The 21,594-nt window shown below is 38.6% G+C and overlaps 1 pseudogene; it reads left to right on the top strand.

Moving 5' to 3' along the window:
- LOC123633192 overlaps positions 1 to 21,594 on the top strand; it is a 155,307-nt pseudogene that overhangs the window by 108,090 nt on the left and 25,623 nt on the right.

The raw sequence follows: 21,594 nt of genomic DNA, 5'->3' as shown, positions 1-21,594 counted from the left end.
AAAGAGAGAGGATGGCACACACTGCTGTGTGCCTGACACTTCAGTAGGTGCTTTGTGAATGTAAACTTGAGTATTATAATATGCTAATTTCAGTGGAATCCAATACACCTAAATGTATGACTCAAACACTGAGAACTGTGGGTAGTAGAAAAGAAAGTTGCAGAAATACTTCATGGGGCAGCTTGAGATTCAATTTCAGCTGACCTTTGTTAAGCATCTTAAAACCCCAGAATGTGTGACACTAGGTATGAGCTTGTTTTAAATGCTCTATATTGATTATTTGAAGTGCCATGAGCATGGTCTTAGTACCTCCATTATACAGAGGAGGAAACTTAGGCTCAAAAGATGTAATAAACCTACCAAAGCTAACCTGTCCAGTGGTTAGTCCAGGATTTACCTCCAAGTCATTTGATTGTTTGACCAAAGGATTTTCCCCAGAACAACACTTCTCAGCAGCTGGCATTATCGGCAAAAGGGCAAGTTCCCTCCTTGTAAAAGGGTGGTGCTCACAGTTTCTTTGCAGTCTTTTAGGGTGATCTTCCCCCCAATCTGAACATACCTAATAGCTGGGCACCAATAATCAATAAGATCTGGGTTCTTTACACTTACTGTTTTACTTTGTTAATGGGGTGACTTAACAAGACTCCAATTTTGAAAGAAACTGACAGGTTCTTTGAACTTGTATTTGATTTTTCTTACATTCTTTAAAAAAATATTTGTATATATTCATAGGGTATAAGTGCAATTTGCTATGAATTTGTATTTGAATGCTGATTCAACTCTTATCCATTGGGGTACCTGAGTAAATTATATAACCTCTCAGAATCTGCCCTGCTAGGAAGCTTTGAGAATTAAAAAAGAAAGACACATAGTAAGGATTCAACAAATATTATTTGCCCTCCCCACGACCACTTTGATATTTAGTTGTTAGAAATAGAACATAAGGCGAATGCCCTTCATGTTGGCAAAAGGTAAATACATTCTCCTAAAAATAAACCAGTGTTTCTCAAAGTATGGTCCTGGGGCCAGCAGCCTCAGCACCATCTGTGAACTTGTGAAAAGCTTAACTTTTGGGGCCTCACCAGAGATCTTCCAAATCAGAAATTTTAAAGGTGGTGCCTAGAAATCTGTTTGACAACAAGCCCTTCAGGTGATTCTGATACAGTCTAAGGTTTGAGAACCACTCTTGTGAAGGCACCTTCAGCTTCTTTGAATTCTAAATCATCAGTTTTCTTCCCTTCAGCAGTACTTACTTCTAACACAAGGGAAAAATGCATAGATTTCTTAAATCAGTGTTTTTCAAAATACAATCCATAGGCCAGTTGTATCAGAATCACTTGAGGTGATTTTCAAAATGGTAGATTCCTGCGTCCCACACCAAACTACATAGTTGGAATCTCTGAAGGGTAAGCCTCAAGATAATGCATTTTACAGGCTCTCTGGATGATTTGCACATTCATCAAAATTGTGAATTGTTCTGTTGCAATAAGCACAGCATTACCAGTAACAGAGTTGTGTGACAGTCGACACAGCATTACTGGTAACAGAGTTGATTAACAGCACAAGGTGAAAGTGGTGAGTTCTTCTACCCCAGGAAGGGAATAATAATGATTAGAGCAGAGATAAATGAGTTCAATATTATATTGGCAGTACTCACCAGGGCAATTATGCAAGAAATGAAATAAAAGACATCCAGATAGGAAACAAATTATTAATAGCTAGTGGTGATGACTGCATAACCTTATGAATATACCAAAGCCCACCGATTTATCCACTTCAGTGGTGCATTTATGGTGTATGAATTATATCTCAATGTTATAAAAAGGAGTCAACCAGACCTTCATAGAAGGTGTTTGCTTAAAAACACAAAACTCTTAGATTAACCATTTTTCCCTGACTTACTTCCCTTGTCTTTATGTGAAATGGTTTTATTGTTATATCATTAATCACTGGTTTCCATTTTTATGTCTCTCTAGCTCATACTGAGAAACACGAGGAATCCGTTACCTTGGGAAGCCCAGATTTCCATACAATTAGTGAGGGGCAAAAATCTTCAGGAACTTCTAAAACAAGGAAAGGCAAAGAAAAATCTTCTGAAAAGGAAAAGACAGCTAAAGAAAAACAGGCACCTCGCTTTGAGCCTCAGGTGGGTGTGGTATGTTTTAAAATTTGAGTCACTTAATGAATTTAGGTCCATTGGATGCTTACTTGCCTATCTCTCCTGAGGACAAAACTGTGAAAAATTCTGTCTCCCTGATTACAGCAGCCATCCAAATACTCTGAGGACATTCCTTGGACATTTTCCCAGGCTTCCTTTTCCAGTTCAGTATCAAAAAGCATTCATTGAACTTTTAGTGTATAGAATACTTTTCTTGGGACTTGGGCCTCTAAGATTAACATGATCCAGTCCCTACCCTAAAAGAACTCACAGTCTAATGGAGGAGATTAAAGATAAACAAAGAGTTTTAATGTTAGATGTCATAGGTACAGTGGTAGAAAGCATAGGTTCTAATCCAGCCTCTGCCACAGTGAGTGTTAAAGAGCAAAAAGTATATTTCCCAGGTTTCCAGCAGGATTAACTGAGTAGGTTGTTGTTATCATTGGTAAAATGGGCAATGAAGGAAAATTATTAATAGCAGATAAGGAGAAGTGACGATGATTCAGTCATTCCAGACTACAGAAAGGTCCACTTGCATTTGAAAGATTTTATTTCCCAGCTGAAGTCTACCCTTGGAAGTGAAGTAAATAAGTTTAACTCAACCCATGTATTCCTACAAGACACGTGGCCCTCCTGTAGTATCTTCACAGTGCTCCCTTCCCTCATCAAAACTGGATCCTAGAATAGTTTCTGATAAACTCATTTATCAAGCAATTTAAAAATGATAAAAGCCAATACACTGTGTTTTAAAAGGAAGAAATAAAAAATTTCCAGTTGTGAGATTTGGTTCTTACCAGAATATTAGGGGAATATTGCAATTCGGTCCTTACAAGAATATTAGGGGAATACTGTAGGATGTAAGGTCTTTTTGGTAACACTGAAACCAAACTGCACACGAAAACTTTATTCAGTGGCTGTGCCAATTCCCCCTTCCCCAGCCACATTATTTGACATGGATAATGGACACAGTCTCAGCCTTATGTAAAGTGAAGTGTAACCACATCACTTTCAAGCCTCTCTTCCAACCCAGTTGCCACCAATGACCCCACCTATGCAGAAATTGTCAAGCCCTATATCAACCTGTTCCCAGTCTATGGTCCACTCAAGTGACCCTAGGAGACATCAAAATGTTGTTAGATTTCATAATGGATATAGAGCAAGTATATGCAGACCTGGAAATGAGCAATTATCCTTCTCTCATTTTTGTGACAAGATTCTATAAGTGGGCATAAGTATAATTTAGAACAAAAAATTTAGAACTAAAAAAATTTAAAACAATTTTTGTTCTAAATTATACTTATGTATAATTTTAAGTAAAATTTGTATACAATGAAATGCACAAATCTTAATTGTACAATTCAATGAGTTTTGACAAGTGTATTCACCATGTAATTCATGTCCCTATCAAGATATATAGATCATTTCCACAAGCTCAGAAATACCTTCAAACTTCCCTGCAGTCATCCCCCTGCCGCATCTCCCAGTAAGCACTGATCTTTCAGTCACTATATATTACTTTTGCTTGTTGTGGGATTTTATATAAATGAATCATACAAGATGTACTCTTTTGTCCTCAACAACTTCTCAGTAATCAGTAGTTTATTACCTTTTAATGTTAAGTAGTACCCAGTTATATAAACATACTATAATTTGTTTATCCATCCCTCAGTTGATAGGCATTTATGTGTTTTTCTTTTTGTGTTATTATGAATAAGACTGCAATGAACATTCTTGTTCAAGTCTTCTGTGAATATAAGTTTTCATATCTCTTGAGTAAAATACCTAACAGTGAAATTATGAATCATAAGGTAATATCCAGACCCTTATGAAAGGAGGAAAACCTCCTACCCAAAGGCTTTTATTTTATTTTATCAGACATCCATTATGCACTCTCAGCAAGAAGACCCAAATAAACCGTACTGGATTTTGAGGTTGGTCACTGAACACAGTGAATCAGAATTATTTGAAGTGAGAAAAGATACAGAACGAGCAGATGAAATCCGAGCCATGAAGCAAGCCTGGGAGACAACTGAGCCAGGAAGAGCAATCAAGGTTACCTGACTTTGAAAAGCTGTCATTTTTTTACTTTTCATCCTTAGGCAAGGTCTGAAAAAAAAGTCATGCAGGTCAAACCACAGTCTTTCCTTTAGAAATGGTATCTAGAATTTTATCAGACATTGATTAACCAGATATTAAGATCACATTGGGACACATTGTGAAATGTTACTCTCTTGATAATCAAAGCAAAGCACACGCTGATGCCACTTACAGACCCAAACTATGAGTTACCTCATTCGTTTACATAGCCCTGCCTGTGTCTGCGTCTGCCCTTAACACTCCCACGTAAGAAAGCAGAAAAATGTTTCCCACGTGCTTCCCAAAGCTTAGAACAGCCTTAGATAGATAAAAAGCACGCTGCCCCCTAGTGGAACATGCACACCTCGTCTCTCGCCCCTGGGTTTGATAAGAGTCATCGCCGTAGTGAAACACTGCTACTTAAATAAGCGCTTCGTGTTTCAACTCAGCGGCACTGGAGCAGATGGAAAGATTCAGGAGCAAATGAATCTAAGATAGCATGCCCCGCTTGTTAGTTTTAGGACTGCTTCTTCATTCATTCTCAAATACAACTGTGACAAAATTATGGCTGGTTCAGAATTTGAGTTTATTTGGTAATGAAGAAGAGCTGGCCTGGTTCAAACCGCCCCACTCAACTCACACGTCCCTGGTTCGAGACTATGTTGCCGCCTGTACTGGTTGCTGATTTTCAAGAGCTTAAAAGGCCGCTTGTGTTTGTTCCTCAGGCTTCGCAGGCTCGTTTGTATTACCTCCTCCGGTTCATTCAGAAACCCAGCGAAGCTGAGAGCGAAAGCCAGGCCAAACCCGTGGAAGAAGGTCAGTGAATCCACCCCAGCTGCCTCAGAGCACACAGCTGTTACTTGCACCTCTTAAAAAATAGTCAGCGGGTCATGCTTGGTAAAAAGGACCCATTTCAGAATCTCTTTTCTTTAGGAAGTGGAAAAAGTCACGCAATTTCAGCTGTGTGAACAGCACTTCAATTATCAAATCGCTTTCACTCATTTTCTCATTTAGGTCCTACATTTCCTCCCCCTCCCCCCAGCACACACACACAAGTAAATAAGAAGCCAGAGATAAGAGTGCAGCCTAATTGGAAGGTAGCTGTATGGAACTTGAAGGCAGGCCTGCTACCATAATTCTGTCGCCTTTCTGATAACAACAATAGCAAATAATAACATGAAGAATTACAATAATAAAGCTAACTTAGTTTATTGAGTGATTGCCTTGGGCCAGGCACTGTGCTTTATATTAATTATTTCATTTAATGCTCACATCAATCCACTGAAGTATATAATATTATTTCCAGTTTATCAAGAAAGACAGCAGCACAGAGAGTGTCAATAATTTTTTAAGTTCACAAGATCCCCAGAGACAGAGCCAGCCTGCAGATGGGGCCCTCTTGGACCCTAGCATCTTCTAACAGCCACTTGACTGCTCCCTCTATCACAACACTGGTCTGTCCACAGAGGCTGAGGACATCCACATCCCAAATCATGCTTCTCCATTTTTATATCTTCAGGAATGTGATTCAATAATTGTTACACAAATAATGTCTCTTAACTTTTCATAGGAACAGTGTGAACAGCAAGCATCACCCTAACCCTACGATCCTGGGATGGGCACTGTGCCAAGCATTTTATACTCATTATCTCACTTTAACCTGTAGCAACTCTAAAGCAGATGTTACTATTCCCATTTCACAGATAAAGAGACAGAAGTTCAGAGGGTCACCTTTATCTAGGAAGTGACAAATTTGGGATTTGAAATATTTCTAACTTCTAAAGTACTCACTCCTCTAATAGAGTGTAGTGTAATGTTAGCAAAAATATAGGTGAATAAGATTAAGTTTTTATCTTTTTGGCTATAGTGTTTATTTTTTTAATTTGTATTAACATAGATGTAAAGAAAATTACACTGGACACATTAAAAATGACCAAAAAACTTTATTGAAGACTACTGAAACAGGGAAGAGAGATTGAACTCAACTTGGAATACAACAGGGACAAGTGGGGATTTATAGCCAATAAGGCCAGGAGAGGTAGTGGATGGGAAATTACCAAGAGGAACTTGATTGCATATCGAGGGTGGGTAGACTCTGGGTAAATTGGCTTCACAGGATTCTTTGCTAAAATGGAGTGAGCAGGCCAAAGACAGGGCCTAGTGAAGACCAGGACTCAGAGGCGCCTGACTTTGTCCGTAACATACACACAGTGAAGGCACAAATCTTAACTGTACAGCTCAATTATCTTTCGCATATGTACACACCCAGTAGCCACTGTTCAGATCAAGGTATAAAACACCACGTCCCACAAGTCCTCCTCATTCGCCTCCCAGTCACTTCCTCCCTCAAGGCAACCACTAGTCTAACGTCTGTCACCATCAATTAATTTTGCCTATTCTTGAACTTCATCAGTTTAGACTCATATGTACTTTATATGTCTCATGATTTGGTTTTTCTGTTTCTTCCTGTGTCGGCAATAGGAAACTGTGTTTTACAAGAAATTTATCCATTTTACCTAGGTCCAACTTACTGGAGTAAATTTTATCTTTAACTCTTTTTTTTTTTTTTTTCCTCAATCAGTCTTGCTCTAGGGAGTGCGTCAATTTTAATAATGTTTTTCAAGAACCAACTTTTGACTATTGAATGTCTTTTATTTTGATATTTCTTCATACTCTTAAGCATTACCTTATCCACTGCCTTTCATTCAATGCAGATTATAACATGAATTTGATTACCTGAAATTGATAAGTAGGGAAAAAATGTCTGTATAATGCGGAAGTCGTGGTAGGTTTTATACAGTTTTTCCTGGGCCTAGGAATCAGGAACAATGGGAAGAGAATATGGCGTTAAAGAAAAACCTCCCAGCTTTACAACTTTACAAGCAAGAGCCTTTTTCAGCTCTGTTTTAGTGCAATTTCGAACAAGTGCCTGCACACAGGGCTCCCTCCCTGGGAAGGATACCCCATTCCTGAACAAGCACAGTTTTCAGCATAGGGCCAGTTGCCTTTTTTCCAGGGCCCATATTAATGGCAGCCCCAATAGTTCAAAGATATCATTTCCTTTTCTATTGTCTCAGCTCCTAAAAGCCTCTTTTTTTAATGTTAACTTTTAATATCTTGAAGCAGCTGCCAGACACACTACTCATCTGGGCCATCCACATCATCCTCTGAGGTACCAATGGTTGTTTTTCCATGCTCTGGTAAGAAGTGGCAAAGCTTTTGAGTCATCTGCTCCAAATCTGTGCTTTTATAAGCAAGCCCTGTTACTTGTTGCATGTGATTTCATAGAATGCAAGCTTTCTTAGTAATGCACATGTCATGTTGTAGTAGAAATGCCTGCAAGTGCTGTAAAAGAGCCAGAGGGAAAGAATTCTGTGGGTTCAGAGAGCAAAGAGATGGCATGGAATGTGGTGTGGAAGAGGTGGCAAATGACCAAGGGCTTGAGGTATCTGGCAAAATCCATGAGCAGTGAAAGTGAAGGAGCGCCCTCGTCAGGGAAGGAAGAGCGGAAGGAAGAGAGCAAGCAGATCGTGCAGAAGAAATATAGAAGTAAGTATTGCACCTGTTGGTAAGATAAATATGTATTTTCAAATAAACACTCTGGAGAAGATTGTTGCTTAAACACATGTGATGGCTAGGGCTATAAAAGTAGAAAAATATGTTCTTTGGATTCATAGGTCTTCATTTTACTTATCAGGGTTGGTAATTTGCTCAAGGACCTGATTATTAAATACTTAATCGCAAGATAGAAGTGGGCAAAAAAAGAAATAGCAGGTATATTTTTCCGTTTGTAGGTTTTCTTGGTCTACAGATGCTAAAAATGTCAGCCTCCACATGTACAATTGTCATTAACACAGATCCTTTTTGATTTACCTATGGTATGCTACATGATAGATTTTCTTTATAACAAATCTTAAAGAGTTAGTGTCTAAAATGTTGAAAAAGACCAATTTTCGGTGGTTAACAAGTCAGACTGACTTGATTCATTTCTGTATGGATTTGTATTTGTTCATGAAAATGAACCTAAATCTTTGATGGAAGGGAAATGCCTTTTCATACTCCACGAGGAAGAATTATCCCTAAGCAACTCCTGGACTCTTTCTGTCCCAAAGGGGACTAAGTGTCTTCTCTGACTGATACATTTGGAAAGAATGACTTGGGCTGCCCTTGGGAGCTTGAGTCCCCTGCTCCTGCCTGAGCGACGAGCACTACCTGTGCCTGCGCTGGAAGAGTTGGTTAGCTCCAGGTTTCTGTGATCAGTGTTCATTTGTTGTCTCTCACATCAAGCTACGTCCTCCAATTACACTGTACCAATAGCAAAATTTTCCTCGTTATTTCTCTGCTAGTTCTGAACCCAGGCAGGAAAGAAGGATGTTTTGGAAAGAAGCATTCTCAAAAACACCGACAAGGATTCTCTTCTCAAAATTGCTAAATCATTCTGAGAATTTTAAAATGAAGAAATGTTTAAGACTAAATCATGTCCTTGAATGATTTCCATAGTAAGAGTAAAATTTCAAAATTCGAAAAATTCTTTCACTATACTAACAAGTGATTCTGATAGTTTTGAACTGATTGTGAAAGTAAGTGCCCATTTAATAGGTAATGACTCACATGGCATTACCACTAAAACCTATTAGAATATCTTTCATCTAATATTAATATTTAATCTGTAGAGTGATTTTGCAAGTTTTAGTACTTGAGCTTCTATGAATTAGAGAAAGCATATACTGTTATCTCCACGTCATAAATGAGGGAATTGATAAATGATTCACCCAAGGGCAGGAAGCTGATGCAATTTGGATAGAACCAGGACTTAAATCTGGTTCTTTGGACTCCATATATTGTGATCTCTAACTGAACACAAATATTTCCCCATACTTAGTTAATTTAAAGATCTGTAAAATTTTTTAAAAAAGTAAATAAAACAGTGCAATTTAAATTCCGCGATATCAAATTATTTATTTGGTGACAAGGAAATCTTTTTTAAAAGAAGTTTCATTTTTAATTGACAATTTTATATATTTATGGGGTAAAATGTGATATTTTATTGCATGTATACGTGGTGGAATGATTAAATCAGGGCAATTAGCATATTCATCACATCAAATACTATTTCTTTGTGGGGAAAACATTTAATTTCCATTCTTTTAGTTATTTTGAAACATACAATACACTATTATTAACTATAGTCACCAAGCTGTGCAATAGATCACCAGAACCTGTTCCTCCTATCTCACTGAAACTTTGTACCCTTGACCAACATTTCCCCTTTCCCTGTCCACTGCCCTCCACCCACACAACCTCCAGTTTCTGGTAACCACCATTTTATTTTCTAGTTCTATGAGTTTAACTTTTTAGATTGCACATATAAGTGAGATCATGCAGTATTTGTTTCTCTGTACCTGGCTTATTTCACTTAGCATAATGTCCTCCAGGTTCATCCCTATTGTTGCAAATGACAGAATTTTCTACCTTTTTAAGGCTGAATAGTGTTCCAATATGTGTATATATACCACATTTTTGTCATCCATTCATCCATGGATGGACACTTTAGTTCCATATCTTGGCTATTATGAATAATGCTGAAGGGAACATGGAACTGCAGACATCTCTTTGACATACTGATTTCAGTTCCTTTGGATATATAGCCAGAAATATGATTGCTACATCATATGGTAATTCTACTTTTAGTTTTTTGAAGAACCTCCATACTGTTTTCCAAATGGCTATACTAATTTACAATACCACCAACAGTGTACATGGGTACCCTTTTCTCCACATCCTTGCCAAAGCTTGTTATCTTTCAAATTTTTGATAATAGCCAATCTAACAGGTATAAGGTGATATCTCATTGTGGGTTTTATTTGCATTTCTCTGATAATTAGAGATGTTCAGCATTTTATTCATATATCTGTGGGTAATTTGTATGTCTTCTTTTGAGAAATGTCTATTTAGGTCCTTTGTCCATTTTTTAATCCAGTTGTCTTCTTGTTATTCAGTAGTTTAAATTCCTTTTATAATTTTTATATTAGCTCCTTACCTGATACATGATTTGTAAATATCTTCTCTCAATCTGTGAGTTTTTTCTTCACTATGTTAATTGTTTATTTTGTTGTGCAGAGGTTTTTAGTTTGATACAGTCCCATTTGTCTATTTTTGCTTTTGTTGTTTGTGCTTTTAGGGTCATATCCAAGAAATCATTGCCAAGACCAATGTCATGGAGCATTTCCCCTATGTTTTCTTCTAGTAGTTTTACAGTTTCAGGTCTTATGTTTAAGTATTTAATCCATTTTGAGTTGATTCTTGTTAAAGTGTAAGATAAAGGTCCATTTTCATTCTTACATACATGGATCTTCAGTTTTCCCAAGATCATTTATTGAAGAGACTATCTTTTCCTGTTGTGTGTTCTTGACATCTTTGTTGAAAATGAGTAGATTGTAGGTATGCGTGTTTATTTCTGGGCTTTCTATCCTATTCTTTTGGTTGATGTGTCTGTTTTGATGCCAGTACCATGCTTTTTTGATTATTATATATTTGTAATATAGTTTGAAATCCTATAGTGTGATACCTCCACACATGATCTTTTTGGTCAAGATTTATTTGACCATTTGGGGTCTTCTGTGGTTCCATACAAATTTTAGGAGTATCTTTTCTGTTTCTCTGAAGAATGACATTGGAATTTGGATAGGGATTACCTTGAATCTATAGATTTCTTTGGCTAGTTTGGACATTTTATTATAACAATATTAATTCTTCCAGTCTATGAATATGGGATATCTTTCCATTTATTTGTGTCATCTTCAATTTCTCCTATCAATGTTTTGTCCAAGGCCACACCAACTTCCACCCATCAGGCCCCATTGTACTCTGAAGCTAACAAGGTAATCTTTAAATTGAGAAAACTGAATGTAATCATGATTCTTAACTTTACACCAGCCTGAGGGCAGTCACAGTGTAGACTTCATTTTTTTCTCAGAGCCACAGACCAGTGCTGTGAGGCACAGCAGTTTGTACCCCAGTTCCAGCTCCCCTACTCTCCATTTCTTCACATCATTGGCCATCAGAGTCTTCAGACATTTTCATTAAAGTCAACGTAATTGTGAAGGGGTGTACTTTTGGGTGGGGAGGAGGAATAAGGACAGGGAAGAAAGGTAAAAGTCAGCAGGAAAGGAGGACCCTAGCCAAAGAAGCCTGTCATCAAGCAAAAAAAGTCTTCAAAATATTTCTCATTTAAAAACATTTATTATCATTTTAATTAAATGCATTAAATGACAAATTTAATTGTGTACCGTCAAGGAAAACTGACTTTCTTTCCCTTCAAGGAGAGGTATGCTGTTGTGTGATTCCATTACTGAAACACTGCCATGTACCACAGAAGCTATGGTTGTAGAGGAACCCTGATCAGAACCATGGGTTCAGGTGTCCAGCTGTTCTTGGGGACTCTGCATGTCAGCCCTTGTGTTCATATACCCCCCACCCCTGGGCACTTACTCCAGAAGAAGCATCACTCATAAGAGATTATAGATTCTCTGAGAGTTTTCTGTGGTTTGGCCTCTACATTCCCATAGATAATTGTAACTCCTTTATGCTTGCAACTTCCTGTTTTCATATATTACATAATGTATAATAGAACAGTTTCCCTCATAGTGTCAGAGGACATGTCAGCCATGCCATTATGGATCTCACTCCTGAGCATTCTTCTCCAACTGTGAGCATCAAGATCAAACATCCAGCCAGTGCGTTTGCTTCCCCTTTCATTTCTGGGTATCTTGAAAAGTACTTCTTCCAGAGATGGGAAGTGATCTTTGCCTGTATCTCCAAATCTCTTTTTCCCTGGCTTTGCATTCAAAATATTTCTCATCATATTTTTTAAACATTGACTCTCACACTATGTATGACGAAAGAAGTTTTTTTCCACCAGTCTGTTGCAAACCAAATCTTTTGTAAAATATAATAAAAATGACCCAGAAGTTTCTAGTTGCCACACAAAATATTTCTAAATGCATTCTCTCACTTTTAGAACTTATCCCACAGTGGACAAGTTTGGAGATAGAGGATGGTACACATGTGCACACACACACTCACTTCGATAGTATTGTTCTAGAGGTCCAAGACTATCATACCAGACTCATACCCTATTCCTGTGTGTGTGTGTGTGTGTGTGTGCACGCGTGTATAATTTGGCAAGATGTAAGAAAAACCAAACATCTAATTGATCAGGAAATATTTTCTTTCTAGTCAGAGTGAGCAGAGTTGGTGTCTTTTAGAAAGAATCCAAGTTTGAAATTCCAAAAATATATCCAATATAAGTAGATTCACAAGAAAAGCAAATGAATTTTAGAAATCTAAGGTAGAAATCTAAGATATCATAGTAATCATGATGAAAAAAGAAAAGCATTCCTCCTGGAGGCTGTAGGGAAGGATCTGTTTCGTTTTGCAGCTTCTAGGGCCACCTGACTCTTTGGCTGTGGCCTCTTCCTCATAGTCACAGCCAGCAGGAGAGCATCTTCACATCTCTCTCCCTCATTCACAATATCATCAATAATAAAAGTTTGGAAATAAATTTTTATATTGAAAACTACAAAACATCACCAAAGGAAATTTTATAAGATCTACATAAAGAATCCACGCTTTGGACTAGAAGACTCAGTATTGTTCAGATAGTAATCTTTCTCCCATTGATCTATAAATTCAGTATAATTTCCATCAAAATCATAATAGACATTTTATAGATTTGATAAGCTGATTCCAAAACTTATGTGTAAATGCAAAGGACCCAGAATGTCCAAAATAATTTTGAAAAAGAAAAAACAAATGGGAAGAGAACTTCCTCAACATGATAAAGAATATCAACAAAAAAACTGCAGCTAACATCATACTTGATGGTGAGGAACTGGAAGCTTTCTCACTAAGATCAGAAACAAGCCAAAGATGTCCTTTCTCACCACTCAGTTTCAACATTGTACTGAAAGTCCTAGCAAATGCAATAAGACAAGAAAAAGAAATTTAAAGATGTACTGACTGGGAAGGAAGAAATAAAACCGGCTTTGTTTGTAGATGGTGTGACTGTGTAACAAATGTCCCACTCTGATGGGGGAGTCTATGTATGTGTGGGAAAAGGGGCCTATGGGATATCTCTGTATCGTCCTCTAATGTTACTTGAACCTAAAACTGGTCTTAAAAATAAAGTCTTTTTTTAAAAGAAGAACCAAGTGGGGAGATTTTTATTTTGTGATTGCAAAATTGATTATGAAGTTAACAATAATAATAAAATACTACAACTTATCAGTTTCTTAAAAAGTTAAACATAATTTTACCATATGACCCAGGAATCTACTTCTACATAAATAAAATGTCCAGGAAAAACAAATCTATAGAGGCATAAGTAGATTAATGGTTGCCTGGAGTTTGTGGCGGGAATAGTGACTATAAAAGTGCACAAGAGATCTTATTTGGATGATGGAAATATGTTAAAACTAGATTTTGTTGATGGTTGCACAACTTGGAAAATGTACTAAAAAGGCTTGAATTAGACCTTTAAAATGGTGAATATAATGGTATGTAAATTATACTTCAATAAGGTTGTTTTGTTTTTTAATAAAAAGATAAAGTGGTCTGAAAAGGCTGAAAGATTTATATCCTAGTCTCTAAATAGTCTCTTAAATCTGTCCTTATGGGCTAACTATCGGCCTATGGAGTAGAAAGTTGCTGCTAATTTGATTTTCCGTGTTTACCTTTTATATATTGCCTACTCCAATGTACTAAAAGTTTCTTGAAGGTAAAATACTGTTTTCAGTGTTTTGTATAAATATGTTTTTTACGAATTTATATCCCAATCCCCATACTGCTTAGTATAACTTTCAGACAGAGCCTAACTGGCTCTGTTAAAACAGAGCTTTAACTATTGGATCATTTAACTTCTTTGTAATGAAATTTTATAACTTAATACTTTTTTTTGGTCTCCTCCTTCATTTAATGTGATTAGAATAATATTTTGTTACTCTTCTAATAAAGTATATTCATTTTGTCATCCCATTCATTCAAATAAAGGTATAGTAACATCAGTTAGAGGATAAACATGAAATATAATTATGTGATTATATTTCAATGTGATATTAAATAAGGCATGTGCAATCAATGGTTGTTTTTCAACAGAAAATATTTTCAATTAAAATGAGATATAATAGTCATTTACTTAGTCATTGTTGATTATTTTTTGAAAGCCTAGGTCTTTTTTTCTTTTTTAAACAGAGCCCCCAACAATTTTGGAAACATCTCCACAACTTTTTCGAAAAGCACTAGAATTTTATGGATTTAAATCAATATGTACGGTAAGTTTTAATAAGCATGATTAATACAGACAACTGTGTTTATAAAATTTTGGCTATATTGTCAATTGGCAGTTGCTAAGCAACTGAAAATTTGAAATTAAATGCTTAATATATCCTCATTGTGTCCAAATTTTTAGAAGTACAAAATTTTACATCTCAAATTTAGCAAACATTTAGTAAATAAATCATAAAGGCATTTAAATGTTTTCTGTAAAGATTTAATTTGAAACCTGATTAAAGTGAGATGAGCTACAGAAAATTTCCATCATACCTGCTGCCATTATTTCATTAGATTCAATTTTTTAATAAATTTAGATGATAGGATTAGTAGAGAATAGCTACTCAAGCATATTTATAAGCTTAAAAACATTGTCAAAATTATTTAGCTGCACAGTTCAAAAGGAAAACCTAAAAAATTGTCATATTTTTGAACATTGATTCTACAGTTACCTCAACAAATGGTGAATACAAATATGCTGATATTCTACAAAATATTTCCCTAAAATATCTGTGAATCAGTAAATGGAGCATAGCACATCTAAAAAATAATTATTTATTCTTTCTATTCCTGATGTTTGATTTGATTCAGACCATCACACTGTTTCTAAACTATTTGAATTCTGAACTTAAGTTTATACCAGAGTTCTCAAATGTTTCATGTCTCTCTTTTGATGATTATATATCAAGGAAATCAGAAAAGGAGCCTCTGCTGCAAACAGATGAACTGAATCAGCAGCAGGCAATGCAAAAGGCAGAAGAGGTTCATCAGTTTCGACAGTATAGGACCAGAGTCCTAAGCATTAGAGACACTGACCAAGATGAACGGTTTAAGTTAAAGGATGAAATTCTGGATATGTATGCGGAAATGCGGGTGAGTCTAAAAGTACTTACGTGGATCACAGTTGAAAAATTCTTTTGTAATATTAAAGAAAAAATCATACAATCATATATGTGTGTAGAAAGAAGTCTTGAAAACATTTTTTTTTCCACAATTCACAACTTCTGGGAAAAGACTGAAAACTGATTACACACATCTCATTTCACTTACTCCATAAAATCCTCCTAAAATACAGTATTGGGAATCTATTCTCAAAGACGGGAAGAATAGGAGAGAAGACAACAAAATTATTTGTGAGGTTGGAAAATAGCTGGATGAAGACCACATTAATGGAGTTGATACAGCGAAACCCTAAACCGGCAGTGGGAATACTTTTCACCGTTCCTTTCAGAATCATTTGATTCATCAGCTAGGAATGGCGATTCCTTCTCCAGACCAATCAAAGGCTAGGCCAAAGTAACTCGATCTTTCCAAGAGGTGTGTGGCACAACTTTTCAAAGAACCGCTAGGTGGAGAACTATTTGGTATTTTTCCGTAGCACTTTTCACCATAATTGTCCTAAGGTTGGTCTCTGCATCCTTAAGCATACGAGAGTTTTCACAGACGAACGCTGGCTGAGGCCCAGTAAACTTGCCATTTCCAATAGTTGGTCCTAGAGACTACCAAGAAAGTTTTCTCTTAAGTATTATTCCACTGTGGTTTCACCATTATTTTCAGAACCCGAGCAGGGTTCTTGCATTAGCATAAGAATCTTGCCTGGTAGTTGCGATTTCTGGGTGGGGTGTAAGTGCAGGGCTTCTGTCATCCCTGCCTTTGATTTGTTTACCTCCAGAGTTGGTAAGTGCATATTTGTGTCAGATGGGAAAAGTGTGGATTGTGCTTCAGATTTCATCCTGACACTTTTGAAATCACCAGTATGTTGGTAATTATTTGCCATTTCCATAGCGTTTTGCACCGTAATAGTCATGAGGTCAGACTCTGCATCCTGAAGCCTATGATGCTTTTCGCAGAGAAACCTCTGCTGAGGCCCAGGTAACTTGCTATTTCCCATAGCTGGCACCGGAGCCGAGGAAGATAGGATTCTTTTCAGTATTATTTCACCATCCTTTCACCACTGTTTCAAGAACTGGAGCACTTTTCAACCGTTAGCGTAAGAATCCTTCTTTGGAGATGAGATATTTTTCTGGGGTGGCCAGTGCAGGGCCTCTGTCAGTCCTGGGTTAGTTGGACTAGAGCCAGACATGAGAAGTGCGCCTTTGTGGGACAGGTGAATATTGCGGATCCTGTTTCAGTCTAAAGACTGAAACAGGATCCGCACTTTTCACCGTTCCTTTCAGAATCATTTGATTCATCAGCTAGGAATGGCGATTCCTTCTCCAGAATAATCAAAGGCTACACCAAAGTAACTCGATCTTTCCAAGAGGTGTGTGGCACAACTTTTCAAAGAACCGCTAGGTGGAGCACTATTTGATATTTTTCCGTAGCACTTTTCACCGTAATTGTCCTAAGCTTGGTCTCTGCATCCTTAAGCATACGAGAGATTTCACAGACGAAAGCTGGCTGAGGCCCAGTAAACTTGGCATTTCCAATACTTGGTCCTAGAGACTACCAAGAAAGTGTTCTTTTAAGTATTATTCCACTGTGGTTTCTCCATGATTTTCAGAACCCGAGCAGGTTTCTCGCATTAGCATAAGGATCCTGCCTGGTAGTTGAGATTTCTGGGTGGTGTGTAAGTGCGGGGCTTCTGCCAGAACTGCGTTTGATTTCTTTACCTGCAGAGTTGGTAAGTGCTTATTTGCGTGAGATGGGAAAAGTGTGGATCGTGCTTCAGATTTCATCCTGACACTTTTGAAGTCACCAGTATGTTGGTAATTATTTGCCATTTCCATAGCGTTTTGCACCCTAAAGGTCATGAGGTCGGTCTCTGGATCCTGAAGCCTATGATGCTCTTTGCAGAGAAACCTCTGCTGAGGCCCAGGTAACTTGCTATTTCCCATAGCTGGCACTGGAGCCTTGGAAGACAGGATTTTTTCAGTATTATTTCACCATCCTTTCACCACTGTTTCAAGAACGGGAGCCCTTTTCAACCGTTAGCATAAGAATCCATCTTTGGAGATGAGATATTTTTCTGGGGTGGCAAGTGCAGGGCCTCTGTCAGTCCTGGGTTAGTTGGACTAGCGCCAGACATGAGAAGTGCGCCTTTGTGGGACAGGTGAATATTGCGGATCCTTTTTCAGTCTAAAGACTGAAACAGGATCCGCACTTTTCACCGTTCCTTTCAGAATCATTAGATTCATCAGCTAGGAATGGCGATTCCTTCTCCAGACCAATCGAAGGCTAGGCCAAAGTAACTCGATCTTTCCAAGAGGTGTGTAGCACAACCTTTCAAAGAACTGCTGGGTGGAGAACTATTTGGAATTTTCCCTTGGCACTTTTCACCGTAATTGTCCTAAGGTTGGTCTCCGCATCCTTAAGCATACGAGAGTTTTCACAGACGAAAGCAGGCTGAGGCCCAGTAAACTTGGCATTTCCAATACTTGGTCCTAAAGACTACTAAGAAATTGTTCTTTTAAGTATTATTCCTCTGTGTTTTCACCATTATTTTCACAACCCCAACAGTGTTCTCGCATTAGATTAAGAATCCTGCCTGGTAGTTGAGATTTCTGGGTGGGGTGTAAGTGCGGGGCTTCTGTCAGCCGTGCGATGGATATGTTTACCTCCAGAGTTGGTAAGTGCATATTTGCGTGAGATGGGAAAAGTGTGGATCTTGCTTCAGATTTCACCCTGACACTTTTGAAATCACCAGTATGTTTCTAATTATTTGCCATTTCCATAGCGTTTTGCACCGTAATAGTCATGAGGTCGGTCTCTGCATCCTGAAGCCTATGATGCTTTTCGCAGAGAAACCTCTGCTGAGGCCCAGGTAACTTGCTATTTCCCATAGCTGGCAGCAGAGCCTAGGAAGATAGGATTCTTTTCAGTATTATTTCACCATCCTTTCACCACTGTTTCAAGAACGGGAGCACTTTTCAACCGTTAGTGTAAGAATCCTTCTTTGGAGATGAGATATTTTTCTGGGGTGGCCAGTGCAGGGCCTCTGTCAGTCCTCGGTTAGTTGGACTAGCGCCAGACATGAGAAGTGCGCCTTTGTGGGACAGGTGAATATTGCGGATCCTGTTTCAGTCTAAAGACTGAAACAGGATCCGCACTTTTCACCTTTCCTTTCAGAATCATTTGATTCATCAGCTGGGAATGGCGATTGCTTCTCCAGACCAATCAAAGGCTAGGCCAAAGTAACTCGATCTTTTCAAGAGGTGTGTGGCACAACTTTTGAAAGAACCGCTAGGTGGAGAACTATTTGGTATTTTTCCGTAGCACTTATCACCCTAATTGTCCTAAGGTTGGTCTCTGCATCCTTAAGCATACGAGAGTTTTCACAGACGAAGGCTGGCTGAGGCCCAGTAAACTTGGCATTTCCAATAGTTGGTCCTAGAGACTACAAAGAAAGTGTTCTTTTAAGTATTATTCCACTGTGGTTTCACCGTTGTTTTCAGAAACCTAGCAGGGTTCTCTCCTTAGCATTAGAATACTGCCTGGGAGTTGAGATTTCTGGGTGGGGTGTAAGTGCGGGGCTTCTGTCAGCCCTGCCTTTGATTTGTTTACCTCCAGAGTTGGTAAGTGTATATTTGCGTGAGATGGGAAAACTGTGGATCGTGCTTCCGATTTCGTCCTGCCACTTTTGAATTCACCAGTATGTTGGTAATTATTTGCCATTTCCATAGCGTTTTGCACCGTAATAGTCATGAGGTCGGTCTCTGCATCCTGAAGCCTATGCTGCTTTTCGCAGAGAAACCTCTGCTGAGGCCCAGGTAACTTGCTATTTCCCATAGCTGGCACTGGAGCCTTGGAAGATAGGAGTGTTTTCAGTATTATTTCACCATCCTTTCACCACTGTTTCAAGAACGGGAGCCCTTTTCAACCGTTAGCGGAAGAATCCTTCTTTGGAGATGAGATATTTTTCTGGGGTGGCCAGTGCAGGGCCTCTGTCAGTCCTGGGTTTGTTGGACTAGCGCCAGACATGAGAAGTGCGCCTTTGTGGGACAGGTGAATATTGCGGATCCTGTTTCAGTCTAAAGACTGAAACAGGATCCGCACTTTTCACCGTTCCTTTCAGAATCATTTGATTCATCAGCTGGGAATCGCGACTCGTTCTCCAGACCAATCTAAGGCTAGGCCCAGGTAATTGGATTTTTCCAAGCGCTCTGTGGCAGAAATTTTGGAATAACCGCTAGGTTGAGAATTACTTGCCCTTCTATTATACCACTCTTCACCGTCATTGCCATAAGGTTGGTCTCTGTATCCCTAAATCGAAGGTGGTTTCGCAGACAAAACTATGCTGAGGCCCAGCTACCTTGGCATTTCCAATATTTGCTACTAGAGACTTTGAAGAAATCAGTCTCTTAAGTATTATTTCACCGTCCTTTCACCATTATTTTAAGAACAGGAGCAGTTTTCACCCAGTAGCATAGGAATCGTCCTTTGCAGTGGAGATTTCTGTGTGGGGTGTAACGGCAGGCCTTTGTCTGTCCTGGCTTTCTTTTGGTTATCTCCAGAGATGAGAAGTGCACATTTGTGTGAGACATGAAAGTGCAGATCCTGTTTCAGATTTTGGCCTGACACTTTTGAAATAACCAGTATGTTGATAATTATTTTCCATTTTTTATAGCGTTTTTCACAATAATAGTGATAGGGTTGGTCTCTGCATCCTTCAGCCTACGGTGGCTTTGGCAGAGAAAACTCTGCTGAGGCCCAGGTTACTTGGTATTTCTCATACGTGGTACTAGAGCCTTTGCAGAAACCATTGCTTTCAGTATTGTTTCGCCATCCTTTCACCATTATTTCAAGGACTGGAGCACTTTTCACCCTTTAGCATAAGAATCTTTGCTTGGAGGTGCGATATTTTTCTGGGGTGGCAAGTGCGGGGCCTATGTCAGTCCTGGGCTTGTTTGGACTACTGCCAGACATGAGAAGTGCGCATTTGTGAGAGAGGTGAACAGTGCGGATCTTGTTTCAGTCTAAAGACTGTTCACTGTTCTTTTCAGAATCATTTGATTCATCAGCTAGGAATGGCGATTCCTTCTCTAGACCAATCGAAGGCTAGGCCAAAGTAACTCGATCTTTCCAAGAGGTGGGCGGCACAACTTTCGAAATAACCACTAGGTGGAGAACTATTTGGTACTTTTTTGTAGCACTTTTCACCATAATTGTCATAAGGTTGGTCTCTGCATCCTTAAGCATACGATAGGTTTCACAGACCAAAGCATGCTGAGGCCCAGTAAACTTGGCATTTCCAATACTCGGTATTTGAGCCTATAAAGAAAGAGTTCTTTTAAGTGTTATTCCACTATGGTTTTACCCTTATTTTCAGAGCCAGAGCAACTTTCAGGCATTAGCATCAGAATTCTCCCTTGTAGTTCAGCTTTCTGTGAAGGGTGTAAGTGCGGGGCTTCTGTCAGCCCTGTGTTTGATTTGATTATCTCCAGAGTTGGTAAGTGCATACTTGTGTGAGATGTGAAAAGTGTGGATCGTGTTTCCGATTTTATGCTGACAGTTTTGAAATAACCAGTATGTTGGTAATTATTTGCCATTTCCATAGCGTTTTTCACCGTCATAGTGGTAACGTTCGTCTCTGCATCCTTAAGCCTGTGCTGCTTTTCGCACAGAAAAGTCTACCGAGGCCCAGGTAACTTGGTATGTCCAATACCTGGCACTCGAGCCTTTGAAAAGAAGATTGTTTTCAGTATTATTTCACCATCCTTTCACCATTGTTTCAAGAGCGGGAGCGCTTTCCAACCCTTAGCATAAGAATCCTTCTTTGGAGATGAGATATTTTTCTGGGGTGGCCAGGGCAGTGCCCCTGTCAGTCTTGACTTTGATTGGACTACCGCCAGACATGAGAAGGGAGCATTTGTGTGGGAGGTGAACAGTGCGGATCCTGTTTCAGTCTAAAGACTGAAACAGGATCCGCACTTTTCACCGTTCCTTTCAGAATCATTTGATTCATCAGCTGGGAATCGCGACTCGTTGTCCAGACCAATCTAAGGCTAGGCCCAGGTAATTGGATTTTTCCAAGCGCTCTGTGGCAGAAATTTTGGAATAACCGCTAGGTTGAGAATTACTTGCCCTTCTAT

This window comes from Lemur catta, chromosome 2 (assembly GCF_020740605.2).
Source record: "Lemur catta isolate mLemCat1 chromosome 2, mLemCat1.pri, whole genome shotgun sequence".
Classification (NCBI taxonomy): Eukaryota; Metazoa; Chordata; class Mammalia; order Primates; family Lemuridae; genus Lemur; species Lemur catta.
This window is presented reverse-complemented; position numbering and strand designations above follow the sequence as displayed.